This window comes from Pleurodeles waltl, chromosome 6 (assembly GCF_031143425.1).
Source record: "Pleurodeles waltl isolate 20211129_DDA chromosome 6, aPleWal1.hap1.20221129, whole genome shotgun sequence".
Taxonomy (NCBI): Eukaryota; Metazoa; Chordata; class Amphibia; order Caudata; family Salamandridae; genus Pleurodeles; species Pleurodeles waltl.
Genome location: NC_090445.1, coordinates 647,684,412 through 647,705,389, shown reverse-complemented (window position 1 = coordinate 647,705,389; position 20,978 = coordinate 647,684,412).

Here is a 20,978-nt window from a genome sequence, read left to right as displayed (position 1 = left end):
CAGGTCAGGCCGCCGCCATTTCAGGGGGCCACATGGCAGGCCAACTAACTGCGTCACAGCAATTTTGGCCAGGAATACGGACAGACAAAGACACACAGACATTATTTCACGATTGTGCTAAACAGCCTTGTGCAACCTATGTGGTGTATGACCCTCTGCTCACCCTTCTCCTGCATAGGGCACGTCCGCTGGGGCAGGTGATGAGATGGCGGCATCCTCCGGTGTACAGACCCCTGGTGGACCTGTTGACAATGGAAGACAGACACATCATTATCACTTACAGACTTGATCGTGCCACAATCCAGGAACTGTGTGCCCAATTGGAGTCAGACCTGATGTCGGCTATCCACCATCTCACAGGAATCCCCCCTCTAGTGCAGGTCTTGTCAGTGCTCCGTTTCCTGGCATGTGGGTCCTTTCAAACAACAGTTGCCATGGCATCAGGGAAGTCACAGCCAATGTTCTCTAACGTGTTGTCCAGAGTGTTATCTGCCCTGCTGAAACACATGCGCAGCTACATCGTTTTCCCTCAGGTGGAGGATTTGCCCACAGTGAAAGGTGACTTCTATGCCCTAGGACATATCCCCAACATCATTGGTGCCATTGATGGTAACAAGTGGCATTTGTACCCCCCCCCGCAGGAATGAACAGGTGTACAGAAACCGGAAAAAGCTACCATTCAATGAATGTGCAGATGGTGTGTTTGGCAGACCAGTACATTTCCCATGTGAATGCCAAGTATCCTGGCTCAGTGCATGACGCTTACATTTTGAGAAATAGCAGCATCCCTTATGTGATGGGGCAACTCCAGAAGCACCGTGTGTGGCTAACAGGTGAGTCCAAGGTCCCCACACAGTTTAAATAGGTGTCTGGGTATGGGAGATTCCCTAATGGTGGGAGGATGTCTAACAGTTGTCCCTCGATATTTGCAGGTGACTCTGGTTACCCCAACCTGTCATGGCTACTGACCCCAGTGAGGAATTCCAGGACAAGGGCAGAGGAACTCTACAATGAGGCACATGGGTGCACTAGGAGGATAATAAAGCGCACCTTCTGCCTCCTGAATGCCAGATTCCAGTGCCTCCATCTGACAGGTGGCTCCCTATACTACTCACCGAAGAAGGTGTGCCAGACAATCGTGGCATGCTTTAAGTTGCACAACCTGGCTTTGCGACAGCAGGTGCCTTTTCTGCAGGAGGATGGGCCTAATGCTGGTCTTGTGGCAGCTGTGGAGCCTGTGGACAGTGAAGAAGAGGAGGCAAAAAAAGAAGATATAGACAACCGAAACAACATCATCATGCAATACTTCCAGTGCGACACAGGTCAGAGGATGGCACTACTTCACACATCTCATACTACTGTAGGACATATCATAAATCTGCCTTTTTACCTCTGTGTATGGACCCTGACATGTCACTTTGGCTTTCCATTTCACAGATCTGGGTCCCACTTTGTGCCCCCCGCTATGTTTACTGCTGCCCAACAACTGTGTGACCATGGTATGTGAACATAAACATTGACATTGCTAGATTTCTGAAGTGTTGCAATTACACATTTGTGAAAGTACAGACTGACTCCAGATTGATTTGTGATTCAAGGGTGTTTATTTATGTGCTAATAAGTGGAGGGGGATATGCAATGGGCTGGGGTTTTGGTGGAGGAATTTCTATGGTAGAGTTCAATTTCTTTGTCTCACAGGTGCATTGTCCATCGGGGCATAGGAAGTGGAGCAATGGCAGTTTAAGGTGGACAGGGTGACAAAGTGGGACAGAAGGGTGACAATCAGGAGGGTGTTATTTCCTGGCGGGGGTCTTGGCAATGTTCTCTGTCTTATTCCTGGATCTCAGGGACCGTTTGCAGGGTGGTTCTCCTTTTACAGGGGGTGGGGTGCTGGTGGCCTGTTGTTCCTGTGGCGGGGCCTCCTGTCCATTAGCGCCAGCGGAGGTGGAGGGCTGTTCATCGTCCAAGCTAGTGTACGGGGCCCGTTTGTGTGCCACTGTGTCCCTCATGGTGTTGGCCAGGTCTGCCAGCACCCCTGCAATGGTGACCAGGGTGGTGTTGATGGACTTCAAGTCCTCCCTGATTCCCAGGTAGTGTTCCTCCTGCAGCCGCTGGGTCTCCTGAAACTTGCCCAGTACCGTGCCCATGGTCTCCTGGGAATGGGGGCATGCTCCCATGATGTTGGAGAGTGCCTCCTGGAGAGTGGGTTCCCTGGGCCTGTCTTCCCCCTGTTGCACAGCAGTCCTCCCAGCTTCCCTGTTATCCTGTGCCGGGCTGGTGATCTTGATCCAGGCGTGTAGAGCTGCTTTCATCACTGTGGGCCTCCTCTGTGGGGGGACTGGATATGTCTGGAACCTCCTGTCCGGTGATGTTGGTATGGGTCTTGTTGTGGTGTAAATGCTTATTTTTATTATCTGTGTGCGCCATTTTGTGCATTGGGTGAGTTACCCTCTACTCCTGTGCTTGCCTTGTTGTGTTTGCCATTGTGTGATTAGTGTTTTGGGGTCTGTGTGGGTATCTGTACTGGACATGCTTTGGCAATGGGTGTCCATGCTTTGGTGTTGCTTGTAGGGCTTGGTATTGGGTTGGGTGGGTTGTGATAGTGGGGCATATGTGAGGTGTTGGAATGATGGGGGTGAGGGGGTGGGTGGGGGTATGTGATGGCATGCAGGTAGGGTGGGGGGGGGTAAATTAGCAAAGCTTTGACTTACCAGAGTCCAATCCTCCTGCTACTCCTGCAAGGCCCTCAGGATGCAGTATTGCCAAGACTTGCTCCTCCCATGTTGTTAGTTGTAGGGGAGGAGGTGGGGGTCCACCGCCAGTCCTCTGTACAGCAATCTGGTGTCTGGATACCACTGAACGCACCTTCCCCCATAGGTCATTCAACCTCTTCCTGATGTCATCCTGTGTTCTTGGATGCTGTCCCACTGCGTTGACCCTTTCGACGATTCTCCACCATAGCTCCATCTTCCTAGCAATGGAGGTGTGCTGCACCTGTGATCCGAATAGCTGTGGCCCTACCCGGATCATTTCCTCCACCATGACCCTTAGCGCCTCCTCAGAAAATCTGGGGTGTCTTTGAGGTGCCATGATGTGGTGTGGGTGATGTGTGAGGTGATGTTTGTTGTGATGGGTGAAATGTTGTGTTGGTGTGTGTTGTTTGAATTGTGTGGATGTTGTATGAGTGATGGTGTAGTGTGCTTGTGGATGCTGGTGTAGTGTTGGCTATTCTCTCTCTGTGCTTCTGCACCAAAATTTCATTGTAAGGGTTTGTGGGTAATGTGGGTGTATGTTTTATAGTGTTGTGGGTGTGTGGGTGTGGTGTGTGTATGTGTATCAGGTGTGTGTATTTCGAATTGTCCAATGTAGTTGTGTTTTGTAAATGTGTGTGTATTTTGCAATTGTCACCCCAAGTGGGAAGGGTATGCCCAGACGTGGGTCCCGTGCTCACTATGCCACCTGATTCAAGCTAGCCTGGCTGAAGAGGGGTGATACCCCGAAACCGGTCCCAGGATGCTTGTTTCTGGTCCAGGGAGGACTTGGCCTGGCAGATCAGGCTGGACTGTTCCCCTGGGGAACAGGGTCAAGACTGATTTGCATATGGCTGGGTCCAAACTGGTACGGCATGGTGAGCAAACAAACTGATGGATTAAACCCAGATCTGTGACTGGGGGTGAATGTTTGATTTGGTCTACATTCCGTCCATCAACTGTTCTTTTTGCGCGGCGGTGTGTACCGCCAATGGATTACTGCGGTTGAAAGACTGCTGCGTTGATTCGTGGGTCGTGATAGTGTGGGCGTATTCTTGTTGGCGTGACGGTGTAGGTTTTGCTATTGCCAGTTTATCACTGACCTTTGGTGTGGCGGACTTGTGTGGGTGTCTGTATTGTGGCGGATTACGAGATGTGGGTCGTAATACCTGTAGCGGATTTCAGCCACGGTATGTTGGTGCCCTTCAGCACGGCGGTAAGCGGGATTTACCACCAGGGTTGTAATGAGGGCCTTTGTGCTTCCTGGTCAGGGAGAGGGACAACGCACTATATATAGTCACACTCTAACATATGAGAGACAAAGACACAAAACAAAGACATGCCCCAGCGGGACAACATTTAGACAGGAGCATTAGTTGTGTTGTTCAAGAATGTCATACAACAATCATGTACGCACAATATCTAGAGCATGAGGTTCTGGCTCGTTAAATTGAGTACTGGATTGCACAGTTCCCCCCTCTTTTTTTACTATAAACAAAGGCCAAGGTTATCATGCATGGAACCTTCAGTTATTGCAGTGCCCCTCTTCTCATTCGATTGGCATACCATGCCTTTTTGTCCACTATGATCTCCACTACAATGGTGCCAAATGGGTCAAGAAAAAATGCCCTTGTACTCACTACTCCAAAGGATGCATTGATCCTTCAAGCCTATGACATTCCCTCACCATCCCAAATTGGTGACCACGCACAACAAAGGATCCGCTTTTAATATCAAACTGGGGTTCAATTGGTTTCCTCAGCTGCAGGTGGAAAACTCACCTCAGCTGCCTCGAGGGAATATATCATTAATGTGCACATTCAGGGGGAGCCAGGAACTGAAGTCCACCCCTCGCATTTTGATAAGGGGCCTCAAAATCTACGTGCAGGCTAGTACCACACTATCCATAAAGAGTCCCCCAACCAACCATCAGTGTTAGACAAAGAATTTTCACAGTGTAGTGTGTGTTGGTCTATATAGCACCTCTTACTCAAACAAAAAAGAGACGTGCTATATACATGACACCACATGTGTTACCATAAGTCAACACAATAAACCATTCTTTTTATTAGACAAGGTCCTACATGGATTTTATGCAGACCACTACTTTCTCCAAATGCACTGGTTCTCCCAGCAGTGGAGGGATGGGGAGGTTAGGATCTTATTGTTTCCCTACCTGTCAAAGATAAAGGCTCCAAAAAGGAGACCCGATATGATGGTGTGCAGGGTGATAACCACTCCTCACTTCCTATAACTACTAACGTCCTCGATAACAACATCATATCGTATATTCTCAGTCACTTTTTGATCAATTCATGAAACCCATACTTATAACACCCCCCAATGGGAGGCTTGCTGGCCCATAACTTTGGGCTGTGCAGTCTTCTGAACATATGGTCAGGTTCTTATGCTCTTCCATGAAACCTCATAATTGTGACCAAACAGGTCTGTCAGGAGGTGGTAGGTCCACTGTTGCTCAAACAGTAGCAGGGACTTTGTCATGTCAAGGAGTGTTTGCTCTAGTTTCTCCAGTGCACATTACTCCATTTCATCCTTGCCATGTTCTTTTTCACTGTAGTGTCTGGTCAGCTTTGTCGCATCCCTTTTGTACCTAATGGTGCTGCAATCTTCGACAATCCATGTCCACATATTTCTGTAGGCCATGCCTACACAAAGCAAATTGCATGGACATCTGATCATATAGATTCCATTTTTTGTGTTGCAGTTATTTTCATTTCCCCACGACTGGCTATTAATACAAAAATCAGACAATCTCAGGCTCCTTTACAATATAATCCTGGTAATTTGTGGACCTCCCTTTTAAAGTTCGCTCTCTATACTCAAGTCAAATTCAGAACCCTCAAATAGGATGGGCATGTCAATTCAGAAAACTCCCCAGATAGAATACGCATGTGTGGTTGCCAGAGTTCTTTAAAGTCCTCACTCCGATGCAGCGAGGCCAGGGTAAGCTTTTCCATAGCGAGCATAAACCTGAGCTTATGTAACCATGAAATCGTTGTCGGGATCTGCTCAGACCCCCACACGGAGAGCAATAATTGTATTGCAGCATTTAAAGCTAAAGCCATCTGTCGTCCCCTCAGTGACCTCAAAGGAAAAGTGATAGGGTTGGGAAGGCACAGCAAAATGTATGCAGGGAATCGGGGAATCTGAGTGTCAAAAAGCCATGTCAACAGTGTCCACTATGTATTCCCAGCACCGGTGTAGCTTGGGGCAGTGCCACAGTAAATGCACAAGTGACCCTCCTCCCCCACACACCCTCCAACAAAGACTGGATTTAGTGTGATTCCAGGCATGAATCCTTGTTGTGGTGTAATACCAGGAGGTGGCCACTTTATAAGCTGTCTCTGTACCTGCTGCGTTATGAGCTGTGTGGTGCGCTCTATAAAAAACACTCTCCCACTCATCCTCGGATAACTCTCTCCCCAACTCCTTCTCCCATCTCAGTTGACCCTTAGTCTTGGGCAGGGGGGCCTCCCCCGCAAGAGGGCATAGAGTTCAGAAACCACTCGCTTAACACTCTTTTTCGTGAGAATCCATTTTTCAAACGGTGTTAACGGCCTGTCAATTACTGCTCTATTGGCTGGTTGCAGGGCCCAATGTCGAATTTGATAGTACATCATCCTATCCGCCTCGGCCAGACCATATGTCTCTCTAAGCTGGTCAAAGGGGATAACCCTCTGCTCGTCGAATAAGTATCCCACCCTTTTACAACCTCCCTCATACCATCGACATAATGCTTCCAGCTGTAGTCCTGGACCAAAATCAGGATTCGCCCACAGGGAGGTTATTGGGGACAGAAAGGTCGTCAAGCCCCCTCTGCCAGCGACCCGGTCCCACACCCTCTTCGAAACCTCCGTGACCGGGGATATGTACAGCCCCCGTGCTCTATGACGACGCCTACGCCAGGGTTCCTTCCATATGTGAGAGCCGGCCACCGCCTGATCCATGAAACACCAATGCTTCTCGGAAGATGGACGGCTCCATTCCAAGAGGAAACGCAATTGTGAAGCTTGAAAGTACCGAATGAGGCAGTGGGCCGCCAACCCACCCTGCCGCTTAGGACCATACAGTACCTGTCGAGGTAGTCGCACCGCCTTCCCCTCCCATATAAATCTTAGAACCGCCGATTGGAGAGTCGCTAACATTCGTGACGGAGGCTCCAGAGGAAGCGCTTGAAACAAGTACAATATATGCGGTAAGATGGTCATCTTAACTGCTGACACTCTGCCCAGCCAGGACAATTTAAGCCTCCCCCATGTCTCTAGGTCGTGCTGCACCTCCCGGGTCAATTTTGCGTAATTCAATGACGCCGTGCAGGCAACTGTGGAACCCGACTCCAAGCCCAGGTATGGAAGCCCCGAGGGAGACCATATGAAATGGAATCGGGCCCTCAGGTCCCGTTCATGCTCAGCATTGATAAACTTGCCCATAGCCTGCGTTTATAGCATGTTAATTTGGAACCCCGAGACCCGACCAAATTCCTCTGGGACATCCATTCTCACCGGCAGTGAGGTCATAGGTTCCGCCAAGGTAAGGATGACGTCATCCGCGTATAACGATATTAGATGCTCGTCCCCTCCAAACTTCACACCCATAATCTGAGGGTTGTCCCAGAGCCTCTGTGCCATAGGCTCCATGTAAAGCGCGAACAGGAGGGGCGAGAGCGGACAGCCCTGCCTAGTCCCCCTCTGGACCGCAAAGGGCAAACAGAGCGTCCCATTGACTCACAGCACCACTCAAGGCGCCTGATAAATGCAGCGAATCCATGCCAGAAAGCCCGGACCCAGTCCGAAGCGCTCAAGCACCTTAAACAGGTATGGACAGAAAACCCTGTTGAACGCCTTTTCGGCATCAATACACAGAAAGAGCGCTTCCCTACGAGAGCGCTCCGTTTTATCCAATTGATGGACCAATCTCTTGGTATTATCCCTACACTGCCTGTGCGGTATAAACCCCGCCTGATCAGGATCCACCAGGCCAGGCATAAAATAATTGAGGCGCTGTGCCAAGATACAAGTAAATAGTTTGGCATTGATATTCAGGAGGAAAATCGGCCTGTAGGAGGCGCACTCCTCAAGGTCCTTCCCCGGTTTTGGGATAACCACGATAGTGGCATCCAACATGCTAGGCGTGAGGGTGCCCGTTTGACGAAAGGAATTAAAGAATTGCACTAGGACGGGTGCGAGTTCCACACAGAAGGTTTTATAAAAAAGTGCAGAAAAACCGTCAGGGCCAGGTGATTTCCCAGTCTGCAGTCTAGCAATTGCAGATATAACCTCCTCTGCCCTTATAGGTTGGTCTAACGAGTTTGCCTCTTTTACTGTCAAGGAAGTAATAGCAATATCCTGTAAAAAGGATTCTGGTGTTGAGGCACCAGGCTCCTCAGCCCTATATAGGCCTTCATAAAATTCCGCAAAGGCCTCTGCTATTTGGTCGCTCGTATGAGCTTCTGCTCCCGAGGGGGAGCGGACCATTTTTATCAGTGACGCTGCCTGCTGCGCTCTCAACCTATGCGCCAGCAGCCTCCCGCACTTGTTATTTCCTAAATAATACTTTTGTTTAAGGCGGATTGCTGCATATTCTGCCCTGTCCCAGTCCAGCCTCCTCAGCTCCTTCCTCAATTTCTCGAACTCTCGCCATATTCTAGGAGCACCAGTATGTTTATGTGAACGCTCCAGTACCCTCACTCGCTGATCTAACTCCTCCCTAAGTTGTCTCCTTGCCCTATTGTCCCTAGAAGAAAGAGACATCACCTCACCCCTCAGGACAGCCTTCAGTGCCTCCCACAATGTTGCAATACTTATGGCCCCATGATCGTTAAACCTAAGGTATTCGATAATTGCTCTTCGGATCGCCTCTACTGTTGAATTGTTCTGGAGCATCGAGTCCCTAAATCGCCACCCCGGTGTACCCACCCGTACCATGTCCATGTGAATCTCAACTGAAACTGGGGCATGATCCGACAGGGCCCGTGGCTCAATCGCTGAGTTTCTAACCCGGGGGAGAAGCTCCTGAGTTGCCAGAAAAAGGTCCAGCCTAGCATATGTTTTGGTTGCCGCTGAATAAAAGGAATAGTCCCTCAACGAGGGGTGCGCACTCCTCCATACATCCAACAGGCCACACTCACTCAGCCACTGCCGACCAGCATCCGACAAAGACCCCGTCTGCCCATACCGTTGGCCTGATCAGTCCAGATCCCCGTCCATCAACAGATTAAAGTCGCCCCCCAGCAATACGACTCCATCCGGGGATTGGAGCAGCGGAGTCAAAGCCTGTCTTAGGAAGGTTTCTTGTTGGGAGTTAGGCGCATATAGGGAAGCGATCGTAAAAGAAAAAATGCCCAATCTAAGCCTCATGGCTAAAAGCCTCCCCGGGACCTCATGCAATTGTGATACCACTTCCCCAGGGAAGGAGCGAGAGAGAAGTATTGCCACCCCTGCATGCTTTGATGATAGAGAAGACCAGAACTGCCTGGGGAACCACCTAGATCGCATACGATAGGTGTCCTTATGAACAAGATGAGTCTCCTGGAAGAGACATATATGACTCCCGGATCTCTCCAAGGCAGACAGGATGGCAAGCCTCTTAGTGGGGTTATTGAGCCCCCTAACATTTAAGCTTATAGATTTAATGGTCATAACCTATGCGTAGGGGATCAAGCAAATAAGCAGAATCACACCAGGGGACCACCCCCACAAAGAACTCTAGACCACTTAAAACCCCCGGGTCCAGGAGTGTCACTGCAGAGAGCCAGTATTGCAGGGAAACCCAGCAACAAATAACTAACAAGCACAACAGGTGCCTACAACACAATAGTCCTCGATCATCGAACACCTCGAGGTAAAGTCTCCACGGGGCAGTATATCCACCCATGCCAAGTAACCAGGTCCATCGCCCCCGCAGCCCCGACCCTCTTCAATAGTCAGCATGTTGTTAGCAGAGCCGCCCAAAGCAAACACGGACACCCCCGAGCCTCCTCCTAGGTCAAAGTTCCGGCCGCCACATTGTTCAAAGCAGATTCTCTCTCCGATCTCAGCTCTGAGGCCGTCGGGCTCTGCACCTTCATTCTCTTCTCTTTTCTCCACCAATGATGGGGACCCCCCGACGGAAGAGCCGCCCCCTCATAGGCCTCTCGGCCTATATCCTCCAGGCCGGGACGGATTTCACCTGCCGAAGCTGCTCCTCCCAGTGGAAGACCAAGCAGAACGGATGGCCCCAGGAGTACGACATGCTGTGCGCTCTCAAATGATCCGTGATCGGTTTGAATTCTCTCCGCCTCTGCAGGGTCCGCGCAGCTAGATCGTGGAATAACTGTAGATCATGCCCTCGAAAGGCTACGTGCTGAAGATTGCGGGCCCGCTGTAGAATCTTTTCTTTAAGAACAAAGTTATGGAGGCAAGCTAGGATGTCTGGGGAGCAGCCTCCGGGGCCCCCAGCACGCCCAACCTGATGGACCCGATCCAGGATGACCTCCTGCGTCCACCACGTAGGCTCCGATGTCCTCCTTTTCCGCGCCGACCGGGGCCCCTCTAATAAGAATATTTTGTCACCTCGAGCTGTTTTCCAAGTCCTCAACCGCCATCTGGAGGAGATCCTGCTGCTCATGGAGGCGGACTACCTCTTGCTGCAGTCCCGCCACCTCTTCGCCACGAGGGATCTCATTATCTTCTAGCTGCAATACACGTTCACCCAAGGAGGAAACCTCTCCTCTCAGCTCCCTCACCTCCTGTGAGATGTCCCTGCGTAGCTCTTGAATATCGCCTCGGAGCGAATCAAACAGGGAGGTCAAAAAGCCCTTCGTAACCGGAGAGCTCTCCACTGAGTCCATCTCCGCCCAGCTCTCCGGGTCCCTCGTCCCAGACACCTCCTCCGGTGCAGTCCCCGATGCCAGGCGCGTTCGGGCAAGCATGTCCCTCACTGAGCACTCACGTTTTGATTTTGCCATCGCCATTTCGCACAGACCTGATCAAGACTAGCCGGCTCAGTCCCACAGGGCCACCAGAGTCTCCGTCCACTGCCGCTCTGCTACTGCCTCCCAGTTAGGGACCGCACCTGGTCCAGCCGACAGGAGCCACCGCTCACAAACTTGTTCAGGAGTCAATCGGCTGCAAGCAGCAATGTAGGGCCTGCCACCGGGCCCTCAGCCTCCATCAGGGTCCTGCGCTCCACCAGGCCCCAATCAGCCAGTCCGCAGCAAGGAGCACCGTCCCGGGGCCCCTGAGCCAAAGGCACAGGCTGGGGCTCCCAACTTCTCCTGGGCGCCCAGGCAGCCGAGGGCCAGTGCCCGTGACACAAATACACTGTTCAAGGGGCCCAAGGAGAGCCCCGGGCCCCCCTACTCTGCCGGCACCAAACTCCAAGGGCCGTCGGTGGAGAGCACGTCCCGCGGCCCAGACCACCTCCCTGGCCGGGCCGCGACCATGCCCCAGCTCCAAGGCCGAGCTCTGCTCTCCAGCGGGAGCCGCCGAAACCTGGTCCGGCCTGCCGCCGAATGGTGAGTGCCCCGAGGGTGCCTCACAGCTCGGGGGGAGCCTCCAGGCTTCCCCCAGGCAGGCCGCGCAGTGCTTATGTGGGACGAGACGGCGGAGCGCTGAAGGATCCGTCCTAGTGCCCTGCCATCTTGGACACGCCCCCATCGTGTCTTTAGACCCACATTCACCTCTTCTTTCTTTCTTCTGAGGGGACAGACGCCACAGCTACCGCATGGTGAGTGGCCTGAAGGGTGAGGTACATTCTAAAGGGCCATCTGGTTCCACCATGTACTCTTTCTCCTCTGCTGTGTGTGTATCAGAATGCCCTTGATATTCTTGGCTCTTTTGAAAGAGTACATGGGGCTCTCTAATTCAAGGCCGCCTGAGGGTAAGATCTTTGAGCGTTTGTGAATGATCCTTTGTTATCTATTTGATAGTGGGTGAAGGTGGTTACTCAGATTACTCTTTCTTTCTGCTCCCTCACAAAAGGCATCAGGAACTGTTCCCTATAGGTTTTAAGAGCTCTTTTATTTGCTGTCTTATTCAACCTACTGGGATAGTTCTTTTCCAGAAGCTTTCCAGATAGTCTCTTGGCGTGTGACTTATACTTCACTAAGTCATAAGAGTTATGTCTTAATCGCCGGAACTGCCCCACAGGTAAGTTTTCCCTTAGTGCTTGTGAGTGAAAACTGTCAAATCTCAAGAGGCTATTGTGGTCTGTTGGTTTATAAAATACCTCAGTTTTCCAGACATCCCTCCTTAGCCCTTATAATTAGGTCTAGGAATGGTAATTCTCCTCTGCCCACCATAGCTGTAAAATGTAGGAAGGGGTTTAGTGCATTCAGCCAGTCCACAAAAGTAGCTGCTTCTTCCCGTGACCCTCTCCAGATGAGGAGGATGTCATCAATGTAACATTTCCAAAGACGGATCTTTTCTCTGAAGTGGTTGGATTCGTTTAGAACACATTCTAATTTGAAGTCATGCACATACAGACAGGCCAGGCTGGGAGCAAAAATACTTCCCATTGAGGTCCTGTGCAACTGGTGGAAGAACTCGTCCTTGAATTCAAAGGTGTTCCTTGTCAATGCCAAAAGTGCCAAAACCATCCTATAATCTTGGGGTGTTATGTATTCCTATTCAGTGTCCCCAAGGTTTTATCTATCACAGCCAGAGTCGTTTCCTGTGGGATGTTTGTGTACAAGGACTCCATGTCCTTGTAGATGAGCAGCTCACTGGAAACATCAAAGGGAAGGTCACTTATCAGATTGAGGGCATCCTTAGTATCCTGAAGGAACAGAGGTATGTTTCTCACCAGGGGACGGAAGAAAGAAATCACAAAACTGTGATAAAGGTTCCAACAGAGAGCCAATCCCCATGGCTAGTCATGTTTCCGGTAGGGAATTTGTTGTTATGCACCTTAGTTAAAATATGAAAACACAGCATCTTAGGTTGCTTCTGGGTCAAGAAATCAACCGTGTGTTTGGTGATTCAGCATTGTCGGGGCCTGTCATGACTAGAAATGCAATTTTTTCTTGAACATCAGAATTCGGATCTCTCGACAGGTGTTTATAGTTGTGTTCATCATTCAAAAGTCTGAAACACTCAGCTCTGTACATGCTCTCAAGAAGGACGACTATTGTTCCCCCTATATCCTCTAGTTTTATTACTATAGACTCATCTGTTGCCAGTGCGCACATGGATCTCTTTATTTCATTACTCATTTTAAAATGGTTCGGGATCTCTCCCTTTAATTTGTCAATGTCCCTATAGACCGCCTTTTCAATGGCCAGCAACTCCAGTGGCATCTCAAATGCAGGAGACAGGAAGTTGGACTTTGCACGTAGGCCAGTATTTTTCTTATAATCTGGGCTGGGTCTATCTTGAAAGAAAACTCTCAGTTTTATTTTTCGTAGGAACTCTGCTACCTCAGTTTTTAAATTAAACACATCACACTGAGGTGTTGGAACAGGCCCAAGACCTTTATTCAAAAGGCTGGTTTCCACCTCATCTAAGGCTCATTTGCTGTAATTTATCACATTGTCCTTAGGTGTATCTAGGACTTGCTTGTGCTGGGAGGTGCATCGCCCAGCTGGTTCTGTTCTTGTAGAGTATTCCTGTCCTGACATGTTACCCCTCTTCTTTTTCCAAATCCTCTGAATTGGCCTCTCTCTAAAGAAGATGGATTATTGTAGTAAAACAATGGCTTGTTCGGGGGGCAAGAAGGTAGGTATTCCATATCCCGGAGGGATGCCATATTTTGGTGCCCAACCCCATGCATTGGCATTCGGGGTGGTAGAAAGCAGTGAAAACCTTGAGGGCTCTGTGAGCCTCTTTGCCCCCATCTCTTCCACCTCCTCTGATGACCACCATTTCTCAAGTTATCATCCGTATCTGAAGAGGAGCTACTCCTAGAGGAGGTGTCTGAAATGGAAATTGTTTTTGGTACATAGTCATCCTTCGAGTAGGGGTACACTTTTTATAAGGAGAATCTTTTGAGGTCCTTCTGAATCTTCTTGATTTTTTTGTTGTGTTAAGTACTCCTTATATTCTGCAATTATCTTATTGGATTCCTAGAGCTTCTTCTTAAATGCCACATTTCTCTATCCTGTTTTTAAGCTGATTTCACTAGTTTTAATCTCAACCAGCAAAGCATCACCCAACCTCGTTGCTGTTTGTATGATGAGAATTAACCAGTCACATGTGCACCTCCAAGCTATGAGTGCCCAGTCTTTATCATCCAGGAAGACCCTGGGTTCATTAGTACCTAAGGCTGACTTTTACAGTTTTTCACACATCCCACATGTGGTGGGTGCCATTGATGGTACACAGGTAGGCTTGGTCCCACTGCAGGCCAATGAACAAGTATACTGCAACAGAAAGAACTTCCATTCCATCAACGTGCAAGTTGTCTGTTTGGTGGATCTCTACATTTCACAGGTCTGTTCCCATTATCCGGGTTCAGCTCATGATTCCTTCATAATGCAGAACAGCAACATACTCCACCTGATGTCACAACTCTACCTAGAGAAGGCCTGGCTGGTTGGAAAGTCACATCTGTCGTGTTTGTGTGTCTGCAATGTTTGGTGCTACAATCATGAAGTGAGTGACTCATTGTTGCACATATGTCCCTTTAATAAACAGGAAGCACCGCACATTCAAACCGTCCTTGGTTGTTGACGCCAATAAGGAATCCAACTACGCCAGGGGAAGTCACTTCAGTGAGGCCCATGGAAGAACAAGGTGGGTAGTGCAGCAGGCTTTTGGGCTCCTGAAGGCCAGATTTGGATGTCTGGACTGGACTGGTGCAACCCTTCTCTACCCAGAAACGTTTGTCAGATCACTGTGGCATGCTGCATGTTCCACAATACCAACCTGCAGAGGAATATCCTGTACATCCCAGAGAAGGGGGAGCCTGCAGTGCCACTGGGTGAGACTCCTGGAATGCCACATGAGGATGAGAATGGTGAAGAGGAATGAGCTGACTTACGGGAAGATCTCATCGACAGCTACTTTTCATGAGTGTGTGTCATGTGATGTAATTAATATGACAGGACAATGTACTGTAGGTCTGATAATGTGTGGAGTTGAGTGTTTTAGCTACAACTAGGGAGCTGATACTCTACAATATTCAGCCAAAGGGTGTCTGAAGAGTTAGCCTTTGACATATCCCCATCTTGATGATGCTGCTTTGTTTGTGTCAGTCTCTTGGCAATTTAATTTCCTTTCCAGATGCTTGCTGTATGACTTGTGTGATGGGTATGTTTTTGAACCTACACTCCTTGTTTTGTCTTTGTACAGGTACTTTCACCATGACATCCTTATGTGGGCATTTCAGAATTGTGACATTGGCAGGTATATGATGCTGTTCTGACATACAAAGTAGACATGCATTGTTCCAGGTAATGTAGGCCACAGATTTGAGGCGTATGAGACCTGTGCCAAGGCAGCTTGAACGGTGTTTGGATGGAAGGTCAAAAGTACACATTGAACTTGTTTTGTGTGCTGTGTTGGGCTGATTGCATCATGTGTATGTTCTTGTAGCCATGAAATATGTAGTCATCAAATGCGAGCAAGGCATTCACCCTTCACAATGGCTAAACACTCTTCTTGTGTGACCTGTAGGTAGATGTGTTTCATCATTGCAGGCCACAATGACATATGTTTGTGTCATACCACCAAATGCATGGTCATTGGATAATGATGGCATGTGATAAGGGACTGTTGTAATACCCTCTGTCTGTACCTTGGTTTATGTGATGTTGGATTACTGTGGTGTGGTATGTGATAAGGCTCAAGATGGTGACACCATCCTTTTCTGTTTGCCTATCCTACAGGACAATGTCTGACAACGCCCTTCCTTCTGTGGTCTGGGGCGTACCATGGTATGTGTACCTTCACTCAATATGAGTCAGCCATTCTTGGCTATGACAGTCCAGACATTTCAACAGCCTATGTGCTGTACAGTCCAATAGAATGTTTGGTGTGACCAGACACTTGTAGCAATGTGTTTGTGTGTGTTGTTGGTAATCCTTACCAGGAAACTGTACTTGTAACATATCCCTCCTTGCATTAGTATCTTGTGTCTTCCTCATTTGCTTTACATGGTCTTACAACTCTACATAGCAAAATGTGGAACAGAAGCAAGCAATGACTTTGTGATAAGTGGATTTATTGAAAATGTGTGCAGAAAATAAAATTGGGACATGATTTAACAGAAAAGTGAAGGTGTCAGTCATGGTGGATGTAATCATTGGAGTAGATGCCACACCATTGGAAGTCCAAAGTCCGGATACTCCTCCCATTGGAATTTGAAGGTAGTTGAGAAACGGTCAACACAGTGAATATGTGGCACACAAAGGAGGTCATTTTGGAAGAGGTCACTTGCTCGGAGTGGTGGGCGTCTTGCCATCCGCACCTCCTGGATTCCTCACTGGATGTCCCCACAGGCATGGGGCGGGGGCCTGCTTCTACAGAGGCAGAAATGTCTATGGTGGGTTCTTCGGCTGACAGGGCCTCGCTACAAGTGGCTGCCACCAATGAAGGGCCTGGTGTAGATGTGCCAAAGGTAAGAATAGAGTGTTGTTGTCGATTCCTGCTGAGGGTGGTATTAATGTCTCTCAGCACCCCCATTAGGGAGGTCATGTTGGTATTGTGAGCCTCCCACTAATCACACATTTCCCGATGGAAGCCCCTCTGCAGCTGCTTCATTTCATGGAGTTCTGAAAGTAACTGGCCCATTACACCTTGGGAGACTCCTGATAGGCTTCCAAGACGTGGCTGATGGTGTGTTGGCCAGGAGCAGCCTCAGTGGCCTCACCCTGCTGGCCCACAGCATCCCTTCCACGCCCCCCCCACAGGCCTGCCCCCTTGCCACTGGGTGCCCTCTCCCACTGGTTCCTGGACCATCATTGTCAAAGGTGTTGTGGTGTGAATCAGGATCAAGGACTGGGGTGCACATGATGGTTGATGCTGTGCTAGGGATGAAGTTTGGGGGGGAACATGGTTGCCCGTGATGTGGAGGCAACCACGCTGGGAGGTGAGGTAGTGGCCACAGTGAGACTAGAACCATCCTCCTAGTCCAGATATTCAGAAGTATCTTCATCACTCAGGGCTTTATTCACTGAGGTAGTAGCAGTCTCTTCAGTGACCTTTGTGTGGCCCATGGCAGCTCGAATTGTTGATGAGACAGATACAATGTAACTAGTTGTACTGTGACATCTACCTCCAAAAACTTACAGTGAAACTTTGCAAACACCTGGTACATTCTTGATTTTCAGGTAATCATATTGTGATAGGTACCCATGGTTTTGGTTGTATTGACATGAGATTTGTGGATCATGCCAGATCTCCTTCCCTGAAACAGCTGCTGAAATGTGTAAAACATTGTCCATTGGGGGGGATGGCCTGAGAATGTCATCTTTCCACCGGTGCAGGCAAAACAGTGTCTAGGCATGCTAGGTTTTTGGCCCATTTTGAATCCTAGTTGAATGTGATGCAGGCAGACCCAGGAGTCTGTAGTATTTATGACAGGACTCATCATGTGGTTACTGTAGTGCTAATGTTCCTGCTGCCAATACCATTCTGGTGTTGCATTTTGCAACCTTTGGGGTCATTGTTGTGCACACTGGGTAAACTGTCCTGCCTGTCCTCAATAGTTTCATCTTGGGTTAGCATGTCAAGATGAAGCTAGGTAGCCACACACATTTCAGAGTTGGCCATGATCTGTAACCTGGCCACTCCATAATGAGTAAACCTCAAATATGACTTACCAGGCTAGGTTATTTGATCAAGAGACCACTGGTGTGGTGTTGTGCTTTGGGTAAACAGTGCCTATTGGGAGTTAAAGTCATGTCACTGTCTCTACTGCAGACATTTGACAATTTTCATCTTCCCAGATGTGTAGGGTTCATTTGGGAGTTCTCTACTAGACGGATTTGGGCAAGTGAAACTGATATTGTTGTTGGAGTTAGGGAAACAGGGCCAATTGGGATTTGCATTCTGCTCACTCCCTCTACTTCCCACCATTTTTCAGATGGTATCCTCCCAGGTGAGTAACCTTCAAGTAGGTTTTTAAAGACATGGCTATTTGGGCATATGGACCCTGAGCTTGTGTATGGAGTGAGTGATACAGAGCCTCTTGGTTTTATCAGTCAGGTCAGTCCCTCTACTACACAAACTTTACAAACGGTATCCTCACATCTGAGTAAACTTACATTGTGATTTTCCAAACTGGGCTCTTTGATCAAATGTACACTGTTCTGATCTTTGAAGTCAAAGAAACAGTGCCTCCTGTGAGTGTCAGTCAGGTTATTGTATCAAATTCACACAGTAGACCAATGTCATCCCTCAAGGTGAGTAAACTTCAATTGTGAGTTGACACACAGAGGTCTTTGGACAAGGGAACATTGTGCTGGTGTTTGGGATTATGGAAACAGTGCCTCCTGTGATTTGCAGTCCTGTCACTCTCTCTACTACACACACTATACATAAGTCATCCCCACACATGAGTAAATTTAATTTGGGAGTTACCAAAAAAGATTATTTGGAGAGTAGGAAACTGTGCTGGTGGTTGGGGTAACAGTATCAGAGCCTCCTGGGAGTTGCATTCATGTCAGTTCCTTTACTAAACACACCATCCATATGTTGTCCCCCCAGGTGAATACACTTAGGGGGTCATTCTGACCACGGCGGTAAAAGGCCCTTACCGCCGGTCAGAAGACCGCCATCATACCGCCGCGGCCGCGGTAAACCGCCACGGTCATTCTGACCTCCAACTGCCAAACCGCCAAAAACCCGACATCCACGGAAGGCCGCCTCATCAGCGGGCAGCGATAAACTGGAGATGACCAAACCTCCACCGCCACGCCAACACAAACACGCCCATGCCATTACGACCAACGAATCCACGCGGCGGTCTTTCAACCGCGGTATTCCATTGGCGGTACTCACCGCTGCGCTCAAAATACACACCCAGCTCCAAAACACGGCCACATTGGACAATTTGAAATACACACACCTAATACACATACAAACTCCACTCCCACACATCCAATCAACTATAAAACACACACCCACATCACCCACGAGAGCACAGCTAACAAAAACCCCAACACACACAGGAACACAACATCATCACCCACACCACATCTACGCACACATCACCACACACCACTACTCACATCACCACAAACACCACCCCACACCTCATCCACACCACCCCACGGCACCCCAAAGACACCCCAGGTTTTTGGACCAAGAACTCAGGGTCATGGTGGAGGAAATAATAAGGGTAGAGCCCCAGCTATTCGGCACACAGGTGCAGCACACCACAATAGCCAGGAAGGCGGAGCTATGGCAAAGGATCGTCGACAGGGTCAACGCTGTGGGACAGCATCACAGAAACCGGGAAGACATCCGAAAGCGCTGGAACGACCTACGGGGGAAGGTACGGTCGATGGTCTCAAGACACAACATCGCTGTGCAGAAGACTGGCGGCGGACCCCCACCCACTCCACCCGAATTCACAGCATGGGAGCAAGGGGTCTTGAACAACCTGCATCCTGCGGGCCTCGCTGGAGTAGGCGGAGGAATGGACTCTGGTAAGTCTAATCTCAACTACTGCCCCCCCCCAACCGCCAGCATGCCAACCCACACCCCCACCCTCACCCCCAACCCCCAGCACACATCCTCCTTGCCAATGTCTCACCAGCACAACCCACCCAAACCAAAACCAAACCCTGAATGCCAACACAAACCATGGACACCCATCACCTATGCATGACCACTGCACATACCCATCCCCCCCCACAAACCACCCTCACAACTCCTCCCACAAGGGAATGCCAGCACTGGGGGACAAGGGCACCCACAAATCGCACGCCATGAAACACACAGAAGCAATAACTATACTCTTTTACCCCTGCAGGGCCCGAACGCCAACACACCGGCCAGGAGGGTCCAGATTTGTCCATCCCACCCCCAGAACAGGCCCCCAGTGATGACAGCAGCTCTGTCGACCTGGAACCTGATGACCAGCCTGGACCATCGGGGTCCTCTGGACAGTCGGTTCCCCACACACAGACACAGGCCACAGCAGACCCAACCCCCTCTGGGAATACCAGCACAGCTCCCACCCAGCGTGCCCATGCCTCTGTCTCCAGGACGCATCAATCAGCGGTGTGTCCACCACTACAGGGCACCCAGGCTGACCCAACACCCCAACAACAACAGGCACCTGGGGGCAGTGGTAGTGGGCACACCGTCCAGGGGACAGAGGCCCGGGGAAACAGGGCAACTGGGAGGGCTGCAGTGCGACAGGAGGGGGAGGACAGGCCCAGGGAACCCACTCTCCAAGAGGCCCTCACCACCATCATGGGAGCATATCACCACTCCCAGGAGACGATGGCGACGGTACTGGCCAGGTTCCAGGAGATCCAGGCACAGCAGGAGGAACGGTACATGGGGTTCAGAGACGAACTCAGGACCATCGGTACCGCAATGGGGACCATCGTCCTGGCCCTCAACCAGATAGTCACCACATTGCGGGACCATGTGGCACCCCAAAGGGCCCCTGTCACCAGCCCGGACGACGAACAGCCTACCACCTCCGCCGGCGCTAGTGGACAGGAGGCCCCCACACCACGACAGGCCACCAGAACCCCACCTCCTGCTGAAGATCAACCACCCCGCAAGCGGAACCTGAGATCACACAAGAAGACAGAGTAGGATGCCAAGACCCCCGCCAGCATAAGACATCCCCTGATGTCATCCCACTGTCCCACGTTGTCACCCTGTCCAACCTTGAACTGCCACTGCTCCATCCTTCCACAGGCATATGGACAATGCACCTGTGCGACTGAGAACTGCACTCTGCCATGGACATTACTCCACCCCCACCCATCACCGTTTTACTATTATGGACCTATACGCAGCACTTTAAATAAATCACCAATTGCACTTCAAATGTCAGGAGTCTGCTTGTATTCTTTACAAATGTATTACACATAACGGTGCAATAATGTTCATTTACATTGTGATGACAACATACCAGTGTCAATAAGCATTAGTCCATGGGCAAACAAAGCAGAGGTCACGCTGTGGGTCATACAGCTCTGAAAAGGGAAGGAAAAGTCAAAAATCAGTGAAAAGGAACTGGGGGGAAACACAGAAAGTAGAGATGCAGGAGGCCAGAAGTAAATGTAAAATGGCGTGGGTGATTTTTACCTGTGTGCTACTG